Consider the following 18,501-nt stretch of genomic DNA (forward strand, 5'->3'; position numbering starts at 1 on the left):
GTAAATCATTTTACGAAAATCTTCACGTGTAAAATTCATTTTTTTGTTGAGTCGCAGTTTACCAGTCACTGTAAACAATACAAATAGCGTTCGTACGACAAAAGGTTCAGGGCACGAATACATACCAAAACATCAAACTTTACGAATATGACAATGGTTTACATCGGGCAACACTATAAGTACCATTTTAAAAAAAATTATGGAGCAACCTACGTACCTGTTCATGTATACCTTTGATTCAGGTTTTTTTCGTTGTGTTTAATCAATTACTATGCAATTGAAATAAAAACTAGCACTTTATGCTATGTAAGAGTAATGCTCTGTATGTAGAAAAAACCAGTTTTAATTTCGTTTGGTTTTATTTCGTCTATTTTTTTCAGTTTGCTTTCAACAGATTGAAAATGCGAATGCCATTTTAAGATTACATCGTGCCGGTCACTTCAGTAATTCTTCATTAAAGCACGCTTTAATGCTTAAACATTTAATTGGTTGTGAATCAAATTAATAATTCAAAATGCTATTTAAATAATTGTTCAATGTTTATTGCATGAATTGACTTTTTTTCATTTCATTTTAAATGGTGCACGTTTATTCATTATCCGGTTGTCTACCAGTCTTTTCTAAATAATCGCATAATTGGATGAGAATTATTTCCATTATCGATTTCCATTTGAATTTCTCAAGTATTTGCTCCTTATCGATGAAAAATGAAATCAAATATCCGATTCATCTGAATCGATAAAAATATAGTGTATAAAAATATGGAGCAAATGCGAATAGGGATAGCGTTGAATAAACGAAAAATGGAAACCAAAATAGTTGGAATGGTAAAAGAAAACCAGCATTAAAGAAACTGTTCGTTGCATATTGTAAATGTGCGAAAGGCATTTGAAAAAAAAAAAGTGCAATTTAAAGTTTATAAAAGTCATTTAAAACGAAACGAAAGCGAGCACAAACTAGAATAAGATGACGCAAAGTGGAAAATTATTGAATACAAATGAAAAGAGAAGACGATGCTTTGCAAAAAAATACTTGCAACGAAATAAAAAAAAATCTTTCGACACAAATATTTTGTATTTAAAATTAAACGGTGCCACTCGACACGGTGCTGACGAAGATACAGCGGGGATATACATGGATGGCGGACGGTTACTATGTTACAAAAGGTATATTTGAAGGCTGAAACGTAATCAGGTTTCGAAGTTGAAATTTATTTTAAATCAAATTATTAAGAGTAAGAGAATGCTGGAAGATATGATTGGCGAGAAACGTTTCAACCGCTACAGAACGCGTTGCTGGTGCACAGATATTTTCTGTCATCATAACATACCTGTGGCACCAGAATAAGAAAGTTAAAGCGGCAAGAGAAGGAAAAAAAGAACCCTCACTTACTTAAATAAGTGCAATTCTTGGTACCAGTAGCCAGAGCCACTGGAAAGACGAATCATTTCACTACGCTTTGAGAGGAGGACAGAAAAAACTTTTCTATCTTTTGATCTTTTCACCGAAAGTCAAATAGATTTTGATTCCAATGCTTCTTATTTTCATAAAGTTTTCGTTTTTACTTCTGTACGAAACCATGTTATGTAAATAAATTGCTGGCGTTTTTTTCACTGTCGTATAAAACCGTCAAATATCATTCGCAAATAAAATAAAAACATTTCGGAATAAAATTATTATTACTAAATGGTTTCGGTTGCACTCAATGGATCTATCTCGTGCTCATTTCGGGTTGATCGTGAAAAAGAGTGCACAATTTGTAATGTTGCATCAAAGTATTGCTTGAATTTCATTTGATCAGATTGTCAAACACTCGAACCTATTCTCTACACATGTAAATCAGTTTAAATGTTACATCGATTGAATGCAGCCCACGGCAATTAAATTGTTTCACTACATTAACCGGATATCAATTTCCGTAATCAATTGAATTTACCATGCCAAATCAAATAAAACAGTAAAATGAGTTTCACCTCACAGTTGACTCCGTTGACAAATATGTGAAGTAGAGAAAATGAGTGCCTGTTTCGAACCAGCATACGTTTATTACATACATACAATATAGTGTGTTTCAATTTAAAAATTGATCAAATTGAGGGCGAAAGAGACAGAAGGGGGCTGAGAGAACGAGAGAAAAAGACTAAAACAAAAAGACCAAAGGACTGAAGCAAACTCAACTGAGCACTCAAAGTAAACTAAACATACATTTTAATCATGACCCAAATTTGTGATTCAATAAATAACAAAATGCTATATTTGTTTACGGTTTTTTTTATAAATATTTGAATTTAATTGTTCATCAAGAGAATGTAGCCATGGACGAATATCATCAGCAACAAAGAGCCGACAGTAAAGCAGGGGGAGAAAAGAGAGCGAAATAGAGAAAAAATTATTTAAAATATTTCAAGTGGAAATGTTCACGTGCTCATAACTCCATACAATGGGTTCACACCCTTTTATAAAATTTATTCGTTTGGTACGTAATGGCTTTGCATAAATGCCGTGCTCGATGTTTATTTATACACCTTCATTGTATAAATAAATATGTGTATTTTTATTATGTTCTAATGAACAACGCACATATTCATATGGTTACTGTGGCGTATGTGGTTGGTTTTTTTCTTCTTTGCCACTCTTATTTGATGGTGGGTCCTCTTAAGCATTGTCATCGCATCAATTTTCAATATGGAATGAGGTTATCATTAATTCGGGTTGTTGCGTAATTCGTACGTAATCTTATTCAACGTCCATTCATATTCTAAATATAATACTCATTACACTTTTCCTTTTGGTCTATTCTAGTGTTAAGCTTATTTTCCAAATCGGTAAACGTAACGAATTTCGTTTACTCTCTAATTAGGACTATACACACGTATGTATATCCTAAACATTTCCATTTGGATGCAGTGACAACTGTATCACAGCTCCAAAACCAGAATTACATTCAGAAGTGTGTTTGTGTATGTCATTGAAAGCATAGAGAATTTGCTGAGTTTGATCTCACTTTGTAATCCGAATTGAATTATAGATTAACAAGCATCAAACCTCAATGTTTCTATAAACACCAAAATGATTTGTTTCGATGATTTCGTTGACAACAAAATTGCTTTGTATGTATATACAAAATGAGTATGCGTGCGCTCGTGTGTAGATATATTTGTTATTTTGTATGTATGTGAAATTATGCACTGATGCATTTCAAAAGGTAACTAAAAATGAGTCTTCACTTTAGGTATTTTCTGCATATCTTTTGACATCCGTTCGTTCGAATATGTGTGTTAAAAACATACACAAATACAGTTTAATTATATTTATTATTCAAATAGCTTTTGCCACAAATTAATTTAAACTATTTTGGGCAATAAAAGTTGAAATTGCAGAAGAATTTGTTAAACACACAATGTTTGAAATTATGGCATCGCTAAATGTCAATATACTATACAATATATGTATGACGACAATGATAATGTATTGTTTATTTTGACATCATCATTATCATTGAAGCGTCTAAAATTCACAACACCACTTTGCATTCAAATCAATTCAGAGTTTTTATTCGGCACACCAAATAACCTCAATGCACACACATATACATGGTATGGTGAACAGGTGGGTTCTAACAGTTTCCGGACTTTTTGAAAATCGACAAAATAAATAAAAAAATAATGCTCTGCTCATTAGAGTAGTTCAGAAAAAAGTTTTTTTGTATCGACATGGACCCAGAACTTCAAGAATAGCGAATAGTCTCTTTATATTAACTAGAGATGTCAGCGATAGTGTAATATACTAGACAACCAACATAGTATCCTCATAAATCTGAGCCAGTTTCAAAAAGTTGTTAAACTTTTGGAACACCCTAAGTAGTATAATTTAGGTAGAAATTTACTTATACGCCATTTTCACAAAAAGCTTAATATCATTATTGATATTGGTTTTGTGTGTTTTTGGTGCCTGCAATTATGCCTCTCTGACATAAAATTCATTCCCAATATGTTTTATGCATATACATCCACGTAAAGAAAAACATCGACGATGACAGAGGCGAAATGCATAATAGCATTAGCATATAATAAATTAATTAAATTTGGCCCTTTGTGAAGTAAATAATTTGGTTTTTCACCATCATTACATTTGGTCGTATAGTTTGTCGTTGCAAAATATAAAATATTACAAATTTTCTGGTAGCGATTGTTTCAAACAATTCCGGTCAATGTTTAAATTGTCTTAACAAACCAAATTATCATGCATGAGAAGTTTATGAAGTTTAATTGATGACATCTGCTCCGAAACAATGTGAATTTCATTGATATTTGACAGCTAAAAGATGTATATTATTAGTGGCTGCACTGATTTGTAGTGAAATTATTGTAGATTTGACCACGCAGAATGCAGGTTTCGTCGACAACGAACTTATTTAATATAAAAAGCCCGTTTGCCGCGAAACCCGGTTCATACGTAGCGTTTGTCATTCATTGCTCCGATTCCTCTTTCCAGTCACTAAGTTTCGGAGATATTAAAATGTTCAAACAGTTAATATCCATTTTCCAGCATCAAATTGTTGTTTGTTCACTATATTTGCACCGACTTGTATATTTGCTTTTTAACAATGAATCAATAAATTGGCGTGCACTCAAATGATGTAAAAAAGGCCATATTTGTTGTAAATGGATTTTATTATAACAACGCGAAAAGCCGATTTTCCATGTATTCCTACTATATGAAGTTGTTCACACTTATTTCAACGTATCGTCGATTTGACCTCTGTCTCACATCATCTCAAAAGGCCGTACAGCACGTAGTGTGTCACAAAATCACTCGATAGTTATAAATATGCATATGTATTACATATTTATGTGAGAAGAATAAGTGGGGATTCATTGCAATTCGATGCTATCCGCTATACATAAGAACTTATTTGCTACAATTTTATTTTAAATTGATATTTTTCAACATTTTCTATTACAATGCAATGTATCATGAAACTCTTGTCATATGTGTTAACTTCAATGAAATGTTCACACACTCACACGGAGAAAAAGATCAGAAAACGAGAGCGAATATTTTTATAATTTATGTGGCAAACATAAAACAGAATACAGAACATTGTGCATGATTGAAGCAAAGGTGATGGATATATAAAAATGAACTCTTTCTTCTATGGAATCGCAATCACAACTGTACAAAAAAAAATGATGGCGGTGATGACGAGATAAAGGAACATACTACTGCAAACAAAACAAACAAATAAACATTTGAAACTTTTCGTTCAGTCATCGTCACATTTGGCTTTTTTTGCATTGAGATCTGTGCATTCAATTCAAACATTTTTTTTAAAAACAAATTAATAAATGCAGAAATGGGACTTTATGTACTTCATCAAAAGTATAAGTTTGAGAATTTATACCATAAGCACCTATTTATATCGAATATTCGACACTTTTGCGCTTTCACGGTATAATGAGAAATTTTCAAACTTTTTTACTGAATTTCAAAACAGGACTTATAGCATTTAAAGCAGACATTAGGCTCGAGCTATGCATATAGCGGCTGCTATTTTATAGGTGCTATTCCTAGGCGCTATTTAATTCGTGTGCTGTGTGTAACACTGAGTAGGAATATCATAACCTACTATTCTTTTGTACATTTGAATGTGAGTACGAGAGAGATGTAGAAAATAACGCACAATTATGCATAAATGCATTAAAACGAGATAAATAGCGCCTATGAAATAGCAGCCGCTATATTCATAGCTCAAACCTAATGTCTGATTTAAAGTGACTTTTCATTGCAAAAAAATAAATAAAATAAAAACGGTATTTTCAATAGTTATTTTTTCATAGATTTACAACATATACCGGATGAATCTGATTCATATTGATCTTTAGCTTGCGAAACCATTGCTATTGGAAAATATATCAACGGGATTTGTGTTATTTTCATTTTGACCCATTTAGAAGATGAACATTATCTACTTCAACAACGGATTTCAGTTATTATAACGACGTAGCCATGTTATATTTTATCTGAAGTAAAAGCACAGTCGCAACATAATCGTAGCGTCCAAAGTCATTTTTTATATTATTCAAAAGGCATATTTATCGCTATAATACATAGCTTCTGCCCCTGGTCAGAACGGATCAAATTACCTTTCTACAAGAGACATTTTTTTAATTTTTCGGAATTGAAGATTTTTTTTTTTGTCCTCCTGAAACCAACTTACCCAGGTGATTTTTCGCAATATTTGGAAATTAATCACATCTTCCTCATTGGATTGTTGAACCTCAGAGACCATGATATGCTATGTTATGTTTTGAGATTTTTCATGTAATTCGAAATAATTGAAAGACAATGAATTTCTACTATTTTCACACTTTATTTTTATTTAAAAAATAGTAGAAATTCATTTTCTTTTAACCATGATATGTGCTTATGGTCCAAGTAACCCGTGTTTTCTCTATGTGCCTTTGAAATGGCACGGACGCAGAAGTCTGCACCTTTGCGTGTATGTATAAAGAATGAAAGAGATGTGAGAGTGTAGCTATGTATGTGTATGTGTGCGACATTAGTTGTACGTCTGAATACAAGTGAACAGTATCATCATTGAATACGCAAAGGTGCAGACTACTGCGATTGTGCCATTTGAAAGGCACAACGAGAGAACAAGGGAATGAATGTTCCTGTGATAAGTCCTGTGGGATTGGATCCAAAGTAATTCGAACATTTTAAATAGTTTCGTTGGAGATGTAACTTATTGTATGAACTTTTGATTTTGCTAAAAAAAAGTATTAAAAATGAGTTTATTTTACAAAGTTTAAAACCGTTATTCAATTGAGATATAATTTAAAATTAATCCTTTTCCAATCCACAAAATCGCACTAGTTTGCTTACTTTACTTGATATTTGTTTGTTAACCTCTTTGTAAATTTTATATACATCAATTGATCTACCAAATACCCGTATTTCAGAAGATTCAGCATTTCCGATTCAATCAATATTTGCAGTGTCAAAACCATTTATCCGAAGAACAGTTAATACCACAAAGAACAAATGCAGCAGCAGCAACAACAAAAAAATAAATATGTTTTTGGTACATGTTTGGCCGATGACTTATCCAAATTGGCACTTATGTTTGTGACCGACACAAATAATAACATTTCAATGCGATAAAAGCATCATACGAAAAGACATAGTAAATGCTAGTGTTGAGAACAAAACAAATAATTTTGATCCGTCTCGAGTTTTTTTCGTTATGTGCATAATGCGCAACTGTTTTCTTTGTGTTCGTTGGATAGCCTGGTACACAGGTCTTTGAGCCATAAGTCTAGTCTCAACATATTGTCAAATACACTTTGGCATCGTTGACTCAATTGCAATGGTTCAAATGAATGGACGTTATAAATTCGTTGTGACAATAAAAATTCACACACATACACACAAAAAAGAAGAATAAGAAGAATATATCACGCTTTATGCGACAAATAAGGAAGGCCAAATCACCATGTTTACATTATTGTCAAGCATGAATTGTTTGTGTCTAACAATTCGAAACGAATTTTAGTCGTTATTTACTGTGCAAGCCAAAGAAAATTGAATCTATGTGCTCCGAAACGGAATTCATACAGATTTTTGTGTCCATTGAAATGAAACCAGGTTTGATGAGGCAATGCATTGAATAGACAAAATTAGCGTCAAATAACAAAGTTCAATTTAACTTTGTTAGTGCGCGTATTGTCAGTGTGTTGAATTGTAGAACCGGAAGAGAAAGAATCTTCCAAGTTTTTAATACTAAGTCTCGCTAAATTGAAATTCATTTGCATAAATGCAAGCCGAGCAATTCATTGCGTTTGGAATTAAAGTCGCACGGCAACAATAATTTTTTTTTATTCGGTTTTTCTTTAAGTTTGAGCTTTTTATTTCTTTTGGTAAAAAAAGAAAAATAAGCAACATTGGTATGATGGTCAGGCGTGTAGCTTGAATAAAAACTAACAGGAGAGATAGTTTTGTATGGCAACCGAAAATATTTTCAATTTTCTTCTCGTCGCCGCAACAGCAAGAAAAATAATAATAAGAAGACGAAAACTTTTCAAGGAAATAAATAATCTTGCTTATCTCCAGGTTGTAAACGCATTAGTGTTTTTGGTTTCTCTCTATCTCCTTCTGTCTCTATCAACTATAAAGAAAAGAATAGAATATAAGCCACAAATCTGTGCGTTATATAACTGTTGCTTTACAATATTTACAAATAATCTTCCGGTTAGTGTTTAATTTTGATCGAAGCGAAGAGAGTACCATGGTCCCCGATTCTTTTTTTGTACGCACAACTTTTTTAATGTTCGGTCACCAATGCGGATCATTTCAAGTTGGTGCCGAAGAAGAAAAAGAGTCGAAGAACGAAATTTCGAATAAATAAAAAGTGATAAAAAGAGAAGCGACAGCAAATCAAAAGTATGTTGCATTTGTGTAGTTGGACCATTTTGATTGTGCCATAGCCTGATAAATTCGACTTTCAATTGCAGTTTCAGTTAGTTTTGGTTGATTCTATGTGCTTGTTGTGTAAATAAAATTGAATAACAAAACAGACGGACGAAAATATTCGCCAAGAGTTTGGGAAAGAGAATGTGAGTCTCTCACCTCACTTAGTTGATTTCGGGTACTACCGATGTTTTTGTCGTTGTACACATTCATAGATCTCTCCATTTCTATCCACTTTCTCTTTTTTTGCTGTCTCCAACCTCTCGAGCACTCTTCCATTTTATTACTTTTGTCGTCTGTGAAATTTCATGTAGTTTATGATTGCCAGCGCAACAGTTTGTACGAATGTTTTCATTTCCTATTTGTATTCCTGTGTAGTTTGTGTTCGCTTTTTTTGCGTTCTTGTCTTCTTCTGCCACCGATACCATCTATATTCCATGTAGTATAGTGGAAAATCGTGCTCTGAAATACGAGCAAAACTATAACGATATTCAAACTGGATAAAGTGATAAAGCAAAGGAATCGTATGCGTCATAGATTTTTCATATACTTGTTGGTTGGTTTTTAGCTTAATATTTGCTTTTTGGTCGACGATGAATCAGTAATATAAAAAAAGAGAGTGAAATGCATTGTATTTTATGCCAAATGAAAATTCACTTGTGTTCGAGCATTGTGCAGCATCATCATGAAGAAGAAGAAATGGAGCGAATGATATGCACACAATAAAGCCATTCATTTGAATTTCTTAATGAAAATATTGCCTAACGTAAAATTCACCTGAAATTATTATCGGAGTGAATGAAATACACAACATAGTATATGGCACACATTGAATGGATGAAAAAAAAGTAACCCGATGCCGAGATCTACTGGAACAAAACAAAGAAATTTTTTTCATAATTAATATGCCAGAAGATACACAAAACGATTTATTATTTTTTTTTTTGCCCTACGTTTTTCTTTCTTAGCAAATTCGTCGGGACATAGACTGGTTCCAGTGGTATTACGCGTGCGATTTTAATGCTATGATTTTTAAGCGTTTTTTCTTTAACATTTTACTTGATTATCTTTGTACTGCGAATAAAATGAAAGTATGAAACATTTCGCTGTATTCAGTTCAAGTGGCTTAGCTATATATTGAAATCAAAGGCGAAACAAACGGACCAACAAAAAATATTTAGAGCACATGGCTCGGTACAAGCGTCATTATTTTACTTTGTGATGTGTTTTTTTTTCGCTGTTAGCGAAAGTGTCCAAACCGTAGGTAGCCGTGTTTTATGATAATAATAATCCAATAGCTAAAAAAATAATAAATTTTCATTTGTCGGCAATTTTTCTTTTCGCCGTTACTGTTTATTAAAATAAACGTTCGTTTTCCATCGAATTCAATCGTTGGCTCATAAAAAACGCCCAATTTTATTCGCTGTAACGCGCTCATCGTTTAATAAATGTGTCTTCCTGTTCATCTTTCTGTGTTTTTTTTCAATTTACGTGACAAATTGGTGGAAAAAATGCGTTCATAAAATAATTTCATTTCTGATATCGCCCGTTACAATTTCGGTCTTGACAGGTTTTGAAGAAAACTGCTTGAAACCTTGAATGCAGGTTAACATATTAAAATATCAGAAGCATACCGAGTGATGCCAAGGAGTTGGCGGGAAAAAAATCATATAGCGTTACAACTTAAGGCAAATAATTACCGAATATTCCGTACAAATTGTATATTCATCGCTTCAAGCAATTTCATTCGTTTCACTCGTCATTTTTTTTCTATTCTTCTTCACTTCTCCGCCGCCATGTCGATTTATCTTCAACATGCTACCTGCAATGCTTCATTTTCATCCCCTTTGATTTGTTATTCATTTTTATCCCGGTTCATCGTCTTAAGAGCTTTTCGAATGGCTGCAAATCTCTTGATTTAAATGCTCCCATTTGTGGTGCGGTGCCATGCTAATAAAATATATATAGGTTTTCAACAAAATGAAACTGAAAAATGAAACATTCTCACCACTTTGTTTTAACGCATATTTGTTTCACAATCTCATCTCATTGACTTATTTAAGTGTGACGTTGTTCCAATCTTTGTACAATACCTGTCGAATTGAAAACTAAGAGATGTGGGTGAAACCGCACACAAAGCATTCTCATCGTATTAAATTTCATCGAAATTTATTTGTACACAAAAATATGAAACCATGAATAATGTCAACGCACAATCACGAAACAACTTGAAATCAATTGAAAATCACAGCACCCCTCATCGGTTTTCCATCGGATGGCACACGACAATTCAAGTAGTTTACAACAATAATAATAACAATGGCAACGAATCTGTGCGCTTATCACACGAATAAATGAAGTCACCGCCTCATAAGATCGGCTGTGGCTGTACGCTCATTTTTGCTTCGTTTTTCTCTTCATCTTCCCCATTCTCCACCATCGTTGGTTTATTCGTTCGCACATAATATGCTCTTCAGGCGATATTGTTCACCAGCCAGATTGGTTGGGTTCCTATGTGATTCAAGCGCGCCATTTGCCTTGATTTTTGGATCGTTTGAATAAACATTTGAATTTAAAATGATTTTCAATGACAATACAACGCAATACAGGCAACGGGGTGAAAAAAAAACTTATCCCTGAACACAAAAAAACGGTTAATATTCAAATTCCATCTCACCCTTTTCTTGTTATCCCATTCGCTTCACGAACTTATAAATCATTCTATTTCTAAATGCTAAAGCCAAGGATTTAACCAGATTCATGATAACATTTTTTTTTCTTCGTCTTTGCTCTCATTCTTCTATCGTCGTTCATCCTTTCGGATATTTTTGTTACGTTGACATTCGTTTTTATTTTTCGTCGCCAAAAGTAAAACGCGAAAATATTTCTCGTCACAAACGTGATTTTGATCTTTTGTAAACAGAAAATTCGGAAAATATTTATGGTTTTGAATTCGAAGTAAATGGACTATGATGAACCGTCGTTACCTTGTGATTCAATGCATTCTCATTAGCCCTCATGATTCATTACAATACAATTGGATTTTGTGCTTTGATTGGCGTATAAATTAAAGCAATTTTACCATAACAAACGTTGATGTTATCGAAAATTCAATTTCATCATTGAAATTTCATAATTTAAGTCGTTTAATTTCAACGATAATAAAATTTAACCTAAATCAATGTGTAGTAGCATCGTCGAATCGGTGCTGTATTTATTTCAAGTGCAAAAGAGAGATGCGCTACATGAAATTGCAATAAAAACAGCGACAAACAAGGAAACTTTGTTACTTTAAGTACTTTCAAGTGTTAAACTGAAAATGAGAGGATGATATTAAATCGGAGCGAAACACGGCTTGAATATTTCAAACATTTTGATGGTTGTGGTGCATATAATTTTGTGTTGCAGAACACATTAAGTGTAAAATCCTTTTTTGATCACAAAGAGAAAATATTTTAATCGACTTTAATATTTTTATGTTTGAATTGTACGTTGTGTTGGTTTAAAATTATATATTTTTTGGTTTGCATTCGGTTTTGTTTTCTGAAACAGTTGAAAATGCATTAATTGTTGCAGCCACCACCTGCAGCAATACCATTGCCGTCAATAACAAAAACCGCTCATTAATACGAATCGCAAAGTTTTGTGCCATGCCGCGAAAATGCAAACAAATTTTTTAAATGTGCAAACACACACACAGAGACCACAAATAAAGAAGTTCGCTTGAACAGACATTACCTGCGCAAAATATTCACAATGTGCTTTTCATACGTGAAATCTCTTCGCTCGATACCAAGAAAGCCAAGAGCGATTTTCCAAGACGGAAAAACCGGAAGAAGAGTGCGACTCTGTAGCATATGCGTATGTGTGGAAAATGAAAGTTTTGTAATTTATACAAGTTGTACTTGAAATGAATTTAAGAAGTACGAGACAGTGCCAGCCATTTCATGCAATTTATTAAGAGCACGTCTTCAACTGAATTCATCCTACTTCGAAATGGATTTGACGTAACGCAATATAATTTATACAAATTAAATGCGTTAGCAATATTCATTGCTTGAAAGTTGATGGGAATTTGTGTTAAAATTAATGCTCTTCATATATATGTGAATAGTCAAGTGATGGAGAGATTCTCAATTTAATTGGCGAATTATATTCCATGACATTAGAAATTCACGATGAAATTCGCTGAAATAAGCGTATAATATAATTTTGTCTAAAAATGTTGAAAATTCATTATTCGTTGATCTGCAAAAGACAATGGTGAAAACTTTTTTTTCAGCTTGAATAGCTGTGGCTTTGCGTTTGAACGACCAGTTGAACGAATAATTTATTAATTAATCAATTAATTAGAACAAGTAAGTGTAGTGTAACACGGTATAAAACGGATAGATTCAATGCGAAACTTTCATCGTTTGTAAGATGGTGGGACGCACCAGAGTTTGTCGGTTTTATTTTCTTTTCACTTTGTCGTCAAGTTAATGAGAATGACAACGAGCGGTTCGTAAGAGGAAACTTTTAAAATAAACTGTGGAAAGAAAGGGGAATGAGTGTAACCAATGCAACCAGCATGAATTAGACGCCTTTGTTTGTTCAGGAAAAGTGTTGTCAACAACAAAAAATTGACTTATATTTCTGAGATATTCCTGTTGAGTGTTTTTGCTTGATTAGAAACAAATTTCAAAGCGTCCATATAATCCATCATCGATGATTTTTTTTTTCTGCTTTTGGTCCCCTTATAATTGCCGTCGAAAATAGGGTTCGAGAGAGAAATGATACTGCACGATAAATGTGTGATGAAATGGAAAGTGAGATGTTGAGCGTGAATTGTGGAGGCGATAATTTCGTAAACGAAATAAATTTTTGTGATTACTGCCTTCAGGCGTAATAAGTTCTTGACTTTCGAATAAGGGTGTTTGACGCCAATCGAAGACACAAATGGCTAAAAAGCGCAGAGAAGGGGTTCTGATTAATTTCTCACTTTTAGTATCCGTCAGCAAAACAAGAGGAAACGCGGCATTTTTTCTTCACTCTCTTAATGTGAATTAGCAATTTAAATTATCCGCGGCCTCTTCGAAAGGTTTCTCTAAATCAAAATTGCGGAAAAAACAACTCTTTGTGCGCGTTGGTTTGTCACATTGTCTTTATGTTGATAAGCACAAGGTTGAATCTCTCTGTCACTCTCGCTCAATGATTATACCCAAAAGTTGCTAATTAGGCGGCGTTGTTCGTCCTCTCATGAATTCACATTGGCACCAAATAGATTGGACTGTCACAAGAATGATTGTTTGTATTCTAACCAAGTAAGTATTCAATTTCATTATTTCCATTTGATAATAACAACAATGACACTTAACACATAATGATAGCATGGCAACGCAACCACAAAATACACATTGCAAATGTAATGTGGAAGCCAAATAAAGATTTGTGCATGTGCATGTAATGTTGATTTAACCACTTGCTTCAAACTGTCCATGTTTTCATATGGAACCGACATTCGAGGTATTTGTATTGATATGTTTGCTGTTTACAACCGAATATATGTAATGCTCGTTGAGAAATCATTGGATGGATTCTGCTTGTGATTTTCTCAATGTGGCCGATGAAATTTGCAGTTGAAAACACGAACGCGCGCTTACTACAAATTCCAACTGATTCCATTGAATGTCAACGCATGTTCGTGTCTGTTTGTGTTGGCCAGAGACGGAAATGATTTTGCAATCTCAAAATGCCAATATCAAAATCTGCATGTAAATAAATGGAGGATACACCTTCCATGTGAACAAAACCAAGCATTAAAACTTTTCCTCATAAAATGATTATGCCAAATGTTATGGTAAATGGTTCGAATACTCCATATATTAAACGTGCATGAAGAATCAAGTCGAAACATTTTCAGTTTCAACATAATAATTACCAAAACACTGACAGAATTTAACACAGATCTCAGAGGTGTCAAGCATTGAAAATTGTCATGCACAAACAATCTCTGGATATATAGTTCATGTGAAATGTTGGATTAAGATAATCAGAATGATATTGTTTCGGAACAATTGGGCTTTGTGAAACGACAACAATCGTTTTTAATCGTGACAAAGTCTTTTACACCGACCAATGTGCACCCAATTGTTTGAATTTGTTATTTTATGGGCTTTCTTCATTTCGGTTTGTGAGCTAACTGAACTAATCGACTTTTTCATTTAATAAACATAACTGAATTTATGAATTGAATTGCATGAAATAGATTAATGACCTAATCAGGTTATTTGTTTAGGTTATTGTTGGTGTGAAATGAATGGTTGAGCGATGATTTTGATGGAACTTTTTTGAATCGGTAATATAATTTAAATGTTTTATTTTTTTCTTTCTTGTGTGAACCATTCCACGGTAAATACCAAGAAAAATAAACGTTTCAACCTGTTCAAAGAAAGTTGAGATATTACAGCACTTTGAAATGTCCGTACATGCCTACGGAATTTTACTTCGGGACAAATAAATCTTTAAAGCGATTCATTTTATTGCTTTTTATAGCTAACATTTTAGTTGATTTTGAGTTTACGACCAAATACTGCAAACAATTACAATGACTTTGATGGAATGGATTTAATAACATCGAATCGATTCAAATAAAATAATATTCACAGTTTGTTTGCACCATTGAAAATGACGTTTCGTCCACGTTTTGGAAAAATAAATTAAAATCCGTTCGAAGCATTCCTTATTTCTAGCCGGATTTAATTCACAGCAATGAGTATCACGTGACAAGTAGAATATTAACACAGAACAACAGTGACAACGTACTGACAAGATACAGATCAATAAAACGTACCAAATACAATTCAAATCAAACTTTTTGTTGTTTATTCGGTGTTTTCATTCAATATGAAAGTTTGCATAGCTTGTTTAAGCAAGTCAGTGGTAGAAACTCATTAAAATTCACCGGAACCTGGTTTGGATGGTGGAATTTTTTATTTTTTGATAACCACAAAAAGTGGTAAATAGCTTCCAAAAACAACGTCTTTTTTACATCTTTCCCTGCGACATGTGTCACTGAGAATGAAAAAGAAAATAATTGAGCTGAGCTCCTGGTCGCACTCATTCGTTTCAGACGTTTCTGTGCTTGAGATTGGTTGCGTCATTTTCACTCTCAGCGACACATAATGTGTTTGCGAAAAAAGAGGAATTTCCATTTGATGGCAGTGAAAAAAATAGCATCGTTCGATTTATAACGAACAATGACAATATAATTCAGCAAAGGATGAGAGCACATTTGAAATTCATGGTTTACACTGACTTTACAGTTCGTTAAATCTCACGCCATCTCGTTTATATACAATTGAACAACAAGTGACAAAAACAAAAACAAAGGATAAAATACAAACAAAAACAGTTGGCACAGTCAAAATCATTGCACGAATAAATCCTAATCCATCGAAACATATTATCCGATGTGACAATCATTTACAAATGTCTATGTGATCAAAAACGAAAAAAAAGGAGTTGAAGCCGGTAAAAATGAACTGGAACACAAGCACACATTGTGTTTGTTTTCAAGAAATACATATACCTCATCGGGGCCGATCTAGAACGGTTTAGGCAAGCGATTCAATCACATACACACACACTTACAGTATAAAGATGGATGCGAATGGGAAGAAAACTTTATGTTTATCTCTCAGGTTTGTTTATTGAAATTGCCGTTGGCGTTTATGTGGTACTTAAATTCATTTTAACAAAGTAAACAAAATAAGCGTGATGCAAGCAAGTAGAAACACTTGAATACCACTGTAGAAGAACATATATCACACGCACGACGAACTGAAAGAAAAAATATTAGCACTTTTGATTCTACTTGGTCGCGCTGTACAATTTCAAGTTCTTTTTCAGGTGCTATAAAGTGAGTTTTTAGTCTATAAGAGAAAGAATGAGAGAGAGCGTGTGGGAATGACTAGAGATTCAACTGATTTGCACATATTTGAACTGCTTTTGAAATGTAGATGAAAAAAAAAAACGAGAACGAATCAGTTTGAAAAAAGTTGTCTCATGCTTTTTTCGACAAAGAATAACTTACTCTTCTCTTCTCACAAATACCATCGAATATTATGATTCTGATTTCAAATGACGCTTAAAAACTGTGCCAAATAATTTGGACAAAAGATTTATTCGATCGAACAAGAAAGTGCGAACTCGATGCTCAAATACGTTTCCACTTTTGTTGGTTATACTATGTACATTTAACTGCAATTGCTAAATGGCAGTACCATCAAGTGCTTCAAATCCATTTCAAGTTGAATTTCAATTCTTTGCTCTACGAATCGAAAGTTGCATTTAGTGAAGGAAAAGTTGTTAGACAGGAAAAGTGCTCAAAACAAATCAAAAACCATTTCAAATAACTTTACAAAGATAAACAATAATGAATGGAAAGATTTTGGTTGGTATTTCTTTTTTGTGGGTGGCGCACACAAATCCAGTTATCATTATACGACGAATCGCGTCATTCTCGTTCCGTGAAGAGATTATATTCCCGAAAAATGCACTTTCATTCGAAAAATGTGCAAATAACAAAAAGTGCTGAAATCAAAAAGCATTTCAAATCGTTGTGATGCTTATACATATGGAAGAAATGGCAAAATTCATAATTTATGCACGTAGAAATGAGCAGCGTGCAATTTGAAATGAAGAGAGATAATGCAAAAACACCAAACATCATTGTTTTAGAGTGCCTGAATTGATATTTAGGGCCGAAAATGTATAATGTACGCGTTGTTATGACACATTGTGTTGTTATTAAGTAGCAAATAGATTTTCTATGCCGTCTTTTGTTTAGTGTTTCTCTGGGACGCTTTTATATTTTGCATCTATTCATTTGCATCATGATTTCATGCTCGCGCACACCCGACGACACGCTAGTTGCTTGCCAGTTTTTTGCTCATTTTATTTTCACCTCTCACTCTCCATCATTCTCTCTCTCTCGCACGCTCTATATCGCATTTTCTCTTTTATTTTTTGACTCTGGCATGGATTCGATGAATTTTAACATTGGAATAACAACACACTTGCCTACAGAAAACACATACTCACTTTTTGATACGCTTCCGAAAGCTGCCATCGTGTTCATTCGCCGATTTGGTTTCCGTCACCAGATAACGTCATCCATTGTTTATTGAATAAAACTCACGATAGAAAATAAAGCACCACACAAACTGAAATTGAATGAGCGAAAACTGTTGCATCCACATGAATATGTCTTTTCTCACTATATTCCTGTCTAGGTGTCTAGCTCTTTTCGTTTGCTGTACCAGTGTGTTTGTGTGAGTGTTTTATCCTGAATCGAGACAATCGTATTATACTTTTGCTATTTCTCCTTTTCGTATCCTCATTGAAACGGGTGAAATAATAATTTTCACAAAACTTCACCCATCATTTAGGGTGTGTACACAGTTTTAACTTAAATTACAATTCATGGGCATTTTTCATACCAAACGGTCTTCAAAAAATTTAAAACAAAAAATAAAACACCCATCGACACATATAGTATTATTTGTTTGGTAAAATCTATTTTATGCATGCGTTGCTATCAACCAACAACCATCAATTTCATTTGAAAAGCTGTTTAAAGATTTCATCTTTGTTTTATTTTATTTTTTCGATCGAATTTTTGTGTGAAATGGCAATTTCTTGAAAAATTTCATAAATGCATTTCCATACTGGATTTATTGACATTTTTCAGCATCATGTTTTTATGGTTGGCTCTAAACTAACGTATGTTTGTCGCCAAATAGCGGTTTTACCGTGTACCGATTCGATTCCAATTCGAATTACTGCACATCAATATTCACCATTTATTTATTTATAAATAAATAAATGCCATTAACGCTTGGCGAGCAAGGGGGACCGAGGTGATGGGAGCGTGAAAGAGACAATCCTTCACCAAATGCAACCATAAAATGTGTTATAATTCAATTTGAGTTTTCACGATTCCATCGGTTTGTTACTGTTGTTGCCCACTCTCGTTCGCCGTTCATG

This window comes from Contarinia nasturtii, unplaced genomic scaffold (genome assembly GCF_009176525.2).
Source record: "Contarinia nasturtii isolate CC-2019 unplaced genomic scaffold, AAFC_CNas_1.1 Cnas_scaffold_1964, whole genome shotgun sequence".
NCBI classification, from domain to species: domain Eukaryota; kingdom Metazoa; phylum Arthropoda; class Insecta; order Diptera; family Cecidomyiidae; genus Contarinia; species Contarinia nasturtii.